Source organism: Triticum aestivum, chromosome 6B (assembly GCF_018294505.1).
Source record: "Triticum aestivum cultivar Chinese Spring chromosome 6B, IWGSC CS RefSeq v2.1, whole genome shotgun sequence".
NCBI classification, from domain to species: domain Eukaryota; kingdom Viridiplantae; phylum Streptophyta; class Magnoliopsida; order Poales; family Poaceae; genus Triticum; species Triticum aestivum.
In genome coordinates, this window is record NC_057810.1 from 118,166,564 (window position 1) to 118,176,868 (window position 10,305).

Genomic DNA, 10,305 nt, shown 5'->3' on the forward strand with positions numbered 1-10,305 from the left:
GAAAGGTTTACGCAGGGTCTTAATCTGAAAAGAATCCTTGCAACGGGTCCCTGCTGCACGTCTGCGCCTGTGTCTCCGTTGTGCTGTATCTTGGACGGGTGTAGCACGTGCTTCATCTGTAAAAGAGAAGGACTTAGTTTCCAAGAATATCGTGCAGAAGTTGTATTAAAATAGAATAAAATGAAGAAAGTTGAGCTTTATTGGCTCTTGTCATTTATACACGCGGCCCCTTATAAAGGGGGTATGCGGATGGGAAGCCCCTTGTTTAGTTACGCCGGACTCGCCTAACCATGTCTGAGGTCTGAATGACCTGTTTTTATGGGCTTTGACCTGCAAGGTCTGATTAGTGTGTGGCTATCGAAGTAGTCTCACGTTCTCCGTGGTCGAGGAACACTCGGAGTTACTTTTTAATGAAATTATGCCACATTGACCGGGCATGCTTAAGCGTAAAAAACGCGTAACGTGGTATTGCATTAGGGCTGGCGAAAGCTGCGCGCCCAGTAGTGCGTAAGGGCTACTGTCTGAATGGGGCGATGGAGAGTGAGCTTTTCACGACGGAGGTTGTCGGATGAACCGAACACAACCTCTAGTGGTACAGAGCCTGTATAATTGGCTTAAACGCCTGGCGTCACTCCTTTGAAGGAAGTGCTGCTATGGCGAATTTTGGTAGGGCCTATCCCCATTCTGCGGGCGGTGTCCTGGTATTGCAGGTGCCGCGCTGTCTTTTCGTGTTATCACATGAAGTGAGTTCACTGTTTTGACTTCTAGTGGGAAAGTCTTTTGCTTTCCGGAGTGCTGCTTTTGGGTTTCGTCACTTCCGCTTGGTGTGTCGAGCCCCTTGTGTTCGGCATTAAGTCGTCCGGACTGTTTGAAGACCCAACAATCTCTGTGGGTATGGTTTGCAGGCTTCCCGGAGGTACCATGTATTTGACATAGTCTATCAAGAATCTTGTTTAGGTTGGATAGCTCGTCACTGTTGTCCTTGAGGGGCAGTGTTTTGTTGTTCGGCCGAGAGCTTTTGAATCCGGCATTGACTGCCGTACTATTCTGGCCATTTTCCTTATTCTGGCACTGATCTTTTCTGCGTCATGATTTCCCATTTCCATCCCTGACTTAGGATGTACTCGGGTCGCTGGTGCTGCATCTAGCTAGCCAGCTGTCTTCCCCCGCGCAAAAGCGGGTCATGAGGCTTGTTAGTGCGGCCATTGTTCTTGGTTTTTGCTGGTCGAGGTGTCTGGCAAGCCATTCGTCTCGGACGTTGTGTTTAAAGACTGCTAAGGCTTCAGCGTCCGGACAGTCGACTATTTGGTTCTTTTGGGTGTGCCGTTGTCTTCAAATGCTCGGCGGGTTATGTTGCTTCCTGGAGTCTTCTTTTTTGGCCCATAGATGGATCTGACTGGGTCGTCCTTTTTTCGAGGATCTTTATGCTGATCGTGTGCTGGCTTGTGTGCGGCGCCTCTTGTTGCTCTTGGCCTGACATCTGGTCATCTATCCAACCAGGCGGCTTCTTTCTTTTTTGACTGCGGGGGCTCTAAGGCCTCCTTGTCAAATTCGAGCAACAGCTTGCGCTTCGGGTAGCTCTTTGTTTGGTGACTAGCGCCATCTTTATCTGCGGTGTTGAGTACTCTGCTCCATCTCATTCTGAGTGCGTCCTCCGCTGTTTTGAGCTTCTGCTTTTGCTTCTTCAAACTTCTCGCAGTGGCGACGAGCCTTTTATGAAGGTTCGTATGCTCTGGTGATGTGAGATCGTCTTTGCTGGGGATGGGTTGCTTGTCCAGTTCATCATGTCCGGCTGGCTGCTTGGTGACATGTGCGTCGTCCACTGCTTCGCCCTGCTCTAGGGCCGGGTCTGTATGGGTGCCATTTTTATCGAGGCCGGTCTTCGGGCGGCGCTTACGTCGCCGTTTTGGTTGTTTGTTGGGGGAGTTGTCCTTCGCCACGTCCCGTTTCTCCTCATTATCGCTTCCTTTTGGTGTATCCACCATGTGTACGTCGTGAGTTGGGGTGGCTTTCCCGTGCCCGGTAGGCGCTGGTTCTTGGTCTTCTCCGGCATCGTCGTCCATACCGTCGATCTCTTCGGAGTCAGAGTTTAGCATGTCGGTTAGATCGTCGACAGTGGCTACTAATTGGGTGGTGGGTGGGCTTTGAATTTCTTCGTCGTCCGCATCCCAACTATCCTGGCCGCAGTCCGGCCAGGGCTCTCTTAATAACGAGAGATACTTTAGCGAACTCAACATGTCGCCGAAAGGTGAGCGTTGAAAGATGTCCGCTGCGGTGAACTCCATGATCGGCGCCCAATCAGATTTGATCGGAGGGGGCGCGGGAGGTTCGGAGTCCGGCGAGGAGTCCGGCACCTCGGAGTCACGAGCTTTATGAGGGACAAGGTCAGTGTTTGGCTCTATCGCCGTAGAGGTTGCAGCCCCCGAGGCGGTGTCTAGCCATCCGTCCTGGATCTGCGCAGCTTGTTCCGAATCGAAGATCGGAGCGGGTTTGAGTGCGGCCTCCAGGGTACTGTCCGGCTACAGAGCTAAATCATGCTCGCCATGACAGTGCGGCACACTCGGCTGTGGCTCGAATCCATCGAGGATCAAGTCCCCGCGGATGTCAGCCGTGAAGTTCAAACTTCCAAATCTGACCTGATGGCCAGGGGCGTAGCTTTCGATCTGCTCCAGATGGCCAAGCGAATTGGCCCGCAGTGCAAACCCGCCGAATACGAAGATCTGTCCGGGGAGAAAGGTCTCACCCTGGACTACATCGTTGATGATGATCGAAGAATCCATCGAGCCTATCGGTGACGACACAGAGGAACTCTCAATGAAAGCACCAATGTCGGTGTCAAAACCGGCGGATCTCGGGTAGGGGGTCCCGAACTATGCGTCTAGGCGGATGGTAACAGGAGACAAGGGACACGATGTTTTACCCAGGTTTGGGCCCTCTTGATGGAGCTAAAACCCTACGTCCTTCTTGATTAATATTGATGATGTGTGTTACAAGAGTAGATCTACCACGAGATCAAGGAGGCTAACCCCTAGAAGCTAGCCTATGGTATGATTGTTGTTCGTCCTATGGACTAAAGCCATCCGGTTTATATAGACACCGGAGAGGTATAGGGTTACACAGAGTCGGTTACAATGTTAGGAGATCTACATATCTGTATCGCCAAGCTTTCATTCCACGCCAAGGAAAGTCCCATCCGGACACCGGACGAAGTCTTCAATCTTGTATCTTCATAGTCTTGGAGTCCGACCGACTATCCGTATCGCCAAGCTTTCCTGCCACACCAAGAATGATGATAGTTCGGCTATCCGGACACCCCCTAGTCCGGAACTCCCTCAATGGGTAAGCCCTGTCCATTGTGTCCCTAAAAAGGGAGGTATTACCGTCATTCCTAATGATAAAGATGAATTGATCCCGCAAAGAATTATTACAGGTTATAGGTTGGTAATTGATTTCCATAAGTTAAATAAAGCTACTAAGAAAGATCATTACCCTTTACCTTTTATTGATCAAATGCTAGAACGGCTATCCAAACACACACATTTTTGCTTTCTAGATGGTTATTCTGTTTCTCTCAGATACCTGTGTCAGCGAAGGATCAATCTAAAACTACTTTTACTTGCCCTTTTGGTACTTTAACTTATAGATGTATGCCTTTTGGTACTTTACCTTTCAAAGATGCATGATGGATCCTCTTTTGATGATTGTCTGAACAACCTTGCTCGAGTTTTGCAGAGATGCGAAGACACTAGTCTCGTCCTGAATTGGGAAAAGTGTCACTTTATGGTTAATGAAGGCATTGTCTTGGGGCACAAGATCTCCGAGAGAGGTATTGAAGTTGTTAAAGCCAAAGTTGATGCTATTGGAAAGATGCCATGTCCCAAGGAGATAAAAGGTATAAGAAGTTTCCTTGGTCATGCCGGTTTTTATAGGAGGTTCATTAAGGACTTTTCTAAAATCTCTAGGCCTCTGACTAATTTATTGCAAAAAGATATTCCTTTTGTCTCTGATGACGATTGTGTAGAAATGTTTGAAGTGCTTAAGAAAGCTTTGATCACTGCACCTATTGTTCATCCTCGTGATTGGAATTTACCTTTTGAAATTATGTGCGATGCTAGTGATTATGTTGTAGGAGCTGTTTTAGGGCAAAGAGTTGATAAGAAATTGAATGTTATCCAGTATGCTAGTAGGACTCTTGATACTGCCCAGAGAAATTATGCTACTACTGAAAAAGAGTTCTTAGCAGTTGTGTTTGCATGTGATAAGTTTAGACCTTATATTGTTGATTCCAAAGTTACTATTCACACTAATCATGCTGCTACTAAATATCTTATCAAAAAGAAAGATGGTAAGCCTAGACTCATTAGATGGGTTCTCTTGCTCCAAGAGTTTGACTTGCATATTATTGATAGAAAGAGAGCTGAGAACTCCATTGCAGATAACTTGTCTAGGTTTAGAGAATGTTCTTTATGACCCACTGCCTATTAATGATAGCTTTCCTGATGAACAATTAGCGGTCGTCAATGTCTCTCGTACTGCTCCTTGGTATGCTGATTATGTTAATTACATTGTTGCTAAATATTTACTGCCTAGTTTCACATACCAGCACAAGAAAAAGTCCTTTTATGATTTAAGACATTACTTTTGGGATGATCCACACCTTTATAAAGAAGGAGTAGATGGTGTTATTAGACATTGTGTGCCTGAGCATGAACAGGAATAGATCCTACGTAAGTGTCACTCTGAAGCTTATGGAGGATACCACGATGGAGATAGAATTGCACACAAGGTACTACAATCTGGTTTTTATTGGCCTACTCTCTTCAAAGATGCTCGTAAGTTGGTCTTATCTTGTGATGAATGTCAAAAAATAGGTAACATTAGTAGACGTCAAGAAATGCCTATGGATTATTCTCTTGTTATTGAACCGTTTGATGTTTGGGGCTTTGACTATATGGGACCTTTTCCTGCCTCTAATGGTTATACACATATTTTAGTTGTTGTTGATTATGTTACTAAGTGGGTAGAAGCTATTCCAACTAGTAGTGTTGATCGTAACACTTCTATTAAAATGCTTAAAGAAGTTATTTTTCCGAGGTTTGGAGTCCCTAGATATCTTATGACTGATGGTGGTTCACATTTCATTCATGGTGCTTTCCGTAAGATGCTCGCTAAGTATGATGTCAGTCATAGAATAGCATCTCCTTATCATCCGCAGTCTAGTGGTCAAGTAGAGTTGAGCAATAGAGAGATCAAATTAATTTTGCAAAAGACTGTGAATAGATCTAGAAAGAATTGGTCCAAAAACTTGATGATGCATTATGGGCCTATAGAACTGCATACAAAAATCCTATGGGTATGTCTCTGTATAAAATGGTTTATGGAAAAGCATGTCATTTACCTCTTGAACTTGAACATAAAGCATATTGGGCTATTAAAGAGCTCAATTATGACTTCAAACTTGCCGGTGAGAAGAGGTTATCTGATATTAGCTCACTTCATGAATGGAGAACCCAAGCCTATGAGAATGCCAAGCTTTTTAAAGAAAAAGGCAAATGCTGGCATGATAAGAGGATACAAAAGTGTGAGTTTAACGTAGGAGATTATGTGTTATTATTCAACTCTCGTTTAAGATTTTTTGCAGGAAAACTTCTCTCAAAATGGGAAGGTCCCTATCTTATCGAGGAGGTCTATCCTTCGGGTGCCATAAAAATCAACAACTTCGAAGGAACAAATCCGAGGGTGGTAAACGGTCAAACAATTAAACATTATATTTCAGGTAATACTATCAATGTTGAAACTAATATTATTGAAACTGTAACCCCTGAGGAATACATAAGGGACACTTTCCAGAACGTTCCAGACTCCGAAAAGGCATAGGTATGTGGTACGCTAAGTAAACCGACTCCAAAACAACTCCAATGGCATTTTTTTCCAGTTTTGGAATATTTAAGAATTTTAGGAAGAAAGAAGTAGTCCGAAAGGGACACGAGGCTCCCACGAGAGTGGAGGGCGCGCCCCCCTGTAGGGCGCACCCCCTGTCTCGTGGACACCTCGTGTGCCTCCCGGACTCCGTTTTCTTGCACGTTACGTATTTTGGTCGGTAAAAATTCATTATATATACTACCGAAGGTTTTGACCACCGTATCACGCAAACTTCCCCTGTTTTCGTTTCAAGTTGTTTCTGTTTCAAATCTAAGAGCATCATGTCGTCTCCAAGCGCTCCCAAGGACAAGTTTTTCGAGAGGGTTATCAACCCCTATCTTGCGGAGGTGCTGCAACACCCTCAACTGATTGAGATGCGTGAGGGGTGCTGCACATCCGCGATGTGGAGGGACCAAGGCATACCGGAAGCATGGAGATAAAGCTCGAAGCCGTGGAGCAGCAAGTTTTCAAGTGCCAAGGGATGGTGGAGCGTGGACTCAATGCCAACCAGATGATGATCACAGAGTTAACCAATCATTGGGGATACCATCTTCAAGCTTCAAGAGAAAATCGAGCACCTCCAAGCCCAGATCTATGACATGTAGAACCAGAACTGTGAGTATGAATATAGATTCAAGAGGATGAGTTTGGCTGCAGATTTAAGGATCCTGGAGACTCGATCATCCTTCTATGATGGAGAGCCTATGCCTTGGAAGATGGACGACAAGCCTACATCATCAACAACTCCTACTTCACCACCTCCAAGGACATAATCACATAGGTATGGGCACTCCCCTTGGCAACTGCCAAGCTTGGGGGAGGTGTCCCGGTATCGTATCATCATCACACTCCTATCTTTACCGCTCTATTTAGTTCGATCCTTTTAGTAGTATCTTGATCTAGTAGATTGAAGTCTTGATATCAAGTAGTTTGAGTTTTGCTTTGTGATCTCTTTTTGTATTCGAGTCCACGAGCTATCTATAATAAAGATTAGTGTTGAGTCAAGGGCTTTGCTATGTGCTATGATCTTGAGAAAAATAGAAAGAATAAAAAGAATAAAATAGTTCATATTGATCTTATGGATAGTGATAACTTCACACATAGAAAGTATGAGGCATAAAAATTGTTGGGAGTTGATGAACGTAGCCTTGGTCATCGTTGCAATTAATAGGAAGTGATAAGGAAAGAGAGGTTCACATATACATATACTATCTTGGACATCTTTTATGATTGTGAGCACTCATTAAGTATTACATGCTAAAAGAGTTGACGACGGACAAGGAAGACAACGTAATGGTTTATGTTTTCTCACATCTCAGTTAAAGTATGTTGTCATTGACCTTCCGAACATGTTGAGCTTGCCTTTCCCCCTCATGCTAGCCAAATTCCTAGCACCAAGTAGAAATACTACTTGTGCTTCCAAATACCCTTAAACCCATACTTGCCATGAGAGTACACCATATCTACCTATGGATTGAGTAAGATCCTTCAAGTAAGTTGTCATCGGTGCAAGCAATAAAAATTGCTCTCTAGTTATGTATAACTTATTAGTGCAGAGAAAATAAGCTTTGTACGAACTTGTTGTGGAAGTAATAAAAGTGACGGACTGCATAATAAAGGTCCACACACAAGGGGCAATATAAAGTGATGTTCTCTTGCATTAAGATTTTATGCATCAACCTAAAAGCGCATGACAACCTCTGCTTCCCTCTGCAAAGGGCCTATCTTTTACTTCATGTTTTTACTTTATGCTTTTATTTTGCGCTTGAGTCAAGGTGATCTCCACCTTTCCCTTTTTCATTTTATCCTTTGGCAAGCTCTTCGTGTTTGAAATATCATGATATACATATCCAATTGGATGTTCGTTAGCTTGGGCTATTATTGTTGACATCACCCAAAGGTGAATACGTTGGGAGGCAACATAATAAGCCCCTATCTTTCTCAGTGTCTGTCTGAAACTCCATAACCACAAGTATTGCCTGAGTGTTAGCAATTGTAGAGGACTACGAGATAGTTTAGTATGTGAGCTTGCTGAAAAGCTCTTTTATTGACTCTTTCTGATGTTACAATAAATTGCAATTGTGTCAATGACTAAGATTATAGTTTGTTAGTTCCCAATGAAGTTTCTGAACCATACTTGACATTGTGAATTGCCTGTTACTTTAGCATAGGAAATCATATGACAAAATCTATATATGTTGATGTTATTAGAATGATCATGATGCCCTCATGTCCGTATTTTATTTTTATCGACACCTCTATCTCTAAACATGTGGACATACGTTTCGATTTCGGCTTCCGCTTGAGGACAAGCGAGGTCTAAGCTGGGGGACTTGATATGTCCATATTGCATCATGCTTTTATATCAATATTTATTGCATTCTGGGTTGTCATTACACAATATATCTCATTACTTCTGGCTATTCTCTGTTATTTTACAAGGTTTACCATGAAGAGGGGGAATGCCGGCAGCTGGAATTCTGGCTGGAAAAGGAGCAAACGTTGGAAACCTATTCTGCACATCTCCAAAAGTCCTGAAACTCCACGAAACAACTTTTTGGGATTTATAAGAATTTCTGAGCGAAAGAAATAGGCCAGGGGGCCCACACCCTGTCCAGGAGACAGGGGGCACCCCCCCCCCCTATAGGGCGTGCCCCCCTATCTCCTGGGCCCCTGGTGGGCCTCCGGCATCCATCTTCTGCTATATCATCACTATTACCCTAGAAAAAATCGTGGGCAAGCTTACGGGACGAAACTCCACTGCCACGAGGCGGAACATTGGCGGAACCAATCTAGGGATCTGGCAGAGCTGTTCTGCCAGGGACACTTCCCTCCGGGAGGGGGAAATGATCACCAATGTCATCACCAATGATCCTCTCATTGGGAGGGGGTCAATCTCCATCATCATCTTCACCGGCACATTCTCCTCTCAAACCCTAGTTCATCTCTTGTATCAAATCTTGTATCCAAAACCACAAATTGGTACCTGTGGGTTGCTAGTATAGTGTTGATTACTCCTTGTAGTTGATACTTTTTGGTTTACTTGGTGGAAGATCATATGTTCATATCCTTAATGCATATTATTACACCTCTGATTATGAACATGAATATGCTTTGTGAGTAGTTACATTTGTTCCTAAGGACATGGGTGAAGTCTTTCTATTAGGAGTCATGTGAATTTGGTATTCGTTCGATATTTTGATGAGATGTATGTTGTCTTCTCCTCTAGTGGTGTCATGTGAACGTCGACTACATGACACTTCACCATTATTGCTCCTAGAGGAGGGCATAGGGAAGTAATAAGTAGATTATGGGTTGCTAGAGTGACAAAAGCTTAAACCCTAGTTTATGCGTTGCTTCGTTAGGAGCTGATTTGGATCCACATGTTTCATGCTATGGTTAGGTTTACCTTAAAACTTTTGTTGTAGTTGTGGATGCTTGCAATAGGGGTTAATCATAAGTGGGATGCTTGTCCAAGTAAGGGCAGTACCAAGCACCGGTCCACCCACATATCAAATTATCAAAGTACCGAACGCGAATCCTATGAGTGTGATGAAAACTAGCTTGACGATAATTCCCATGTGTCCTCAGGAGCTCCTTTCTCATTATTAGAAATTGTCCAGGCTTATCCTTTGCTACATAAAGGATTGGGCCACCTTGCTGCACCTTATTTACTTGATTTACATGTTACTCGTTACTATTTATCTTATCATAAAACTATCTATCACCTAGAATTTCAGTGCTTGCAGAAAACCTTACTGAAAACAGCTTATCATTTCCTTCTGCTCCTCGTTGGGTTCGACACTCTTTCTTATCAAAAGGACTATGATAGATCCCCTACACTTGTGGGTCATCAGGGTGCAACTTGCGTTCAAAGACTCGATGGTTCGCAGGATTCTGCAATTCACACCAGGTACCACATTTCTCTACGTTCTTCAACCATGCGAGAGCCAAGATATCCGTTGCCGAAAGTCGTGTGGATTAAATAGCTTTGCAACATGAGAGGTGGCTAGCAAGCTAGATAGCCATGCCCCCGGGTTAGGCATAGTTTTCCTTGACGCCTTTGGCGCTGTGGGTTCTTTTACCCCGAGCCCCCACTCGGTGCCGTCGTAGACGGATTGGATGACGCGTGCATGGTCTATTTTGGTCAGGGTTACGACAATGATCCTTTCGCAGGTTCACCTACGGAAACCTTGTTACGACTTCTACTTCCTCTAAATGATATGGTTCAATGGACTTCTCGCGATGTTGGGGGCGGTGAACCGCCCCCGTCGCCGTGATCCGAACACTTCACCGGACCATTCAATCGGTAGGAGCGACAGGCGGTGTGTACAAAGGGCAAGGACATAGTCAACGCGAGCTGATGACTCGTGCTAACTAGGC

The 10,305-nt window shown here is 44.3% G+C and overlaps 1 pseudogene; it reads right to left on the reverse strand.

Annotated features, from left to right (window-relative positions):
* Positions 1 to 9,742: 9,742 nt before the first annotated feature.
* On the reverse strand, positions 9,743 to 9,896 carry LOC123140173 (uncharacterized; annotated as a pseudogene).
* Positions 9,897 to 10,305: the final 409 nt, after the last annotated feature.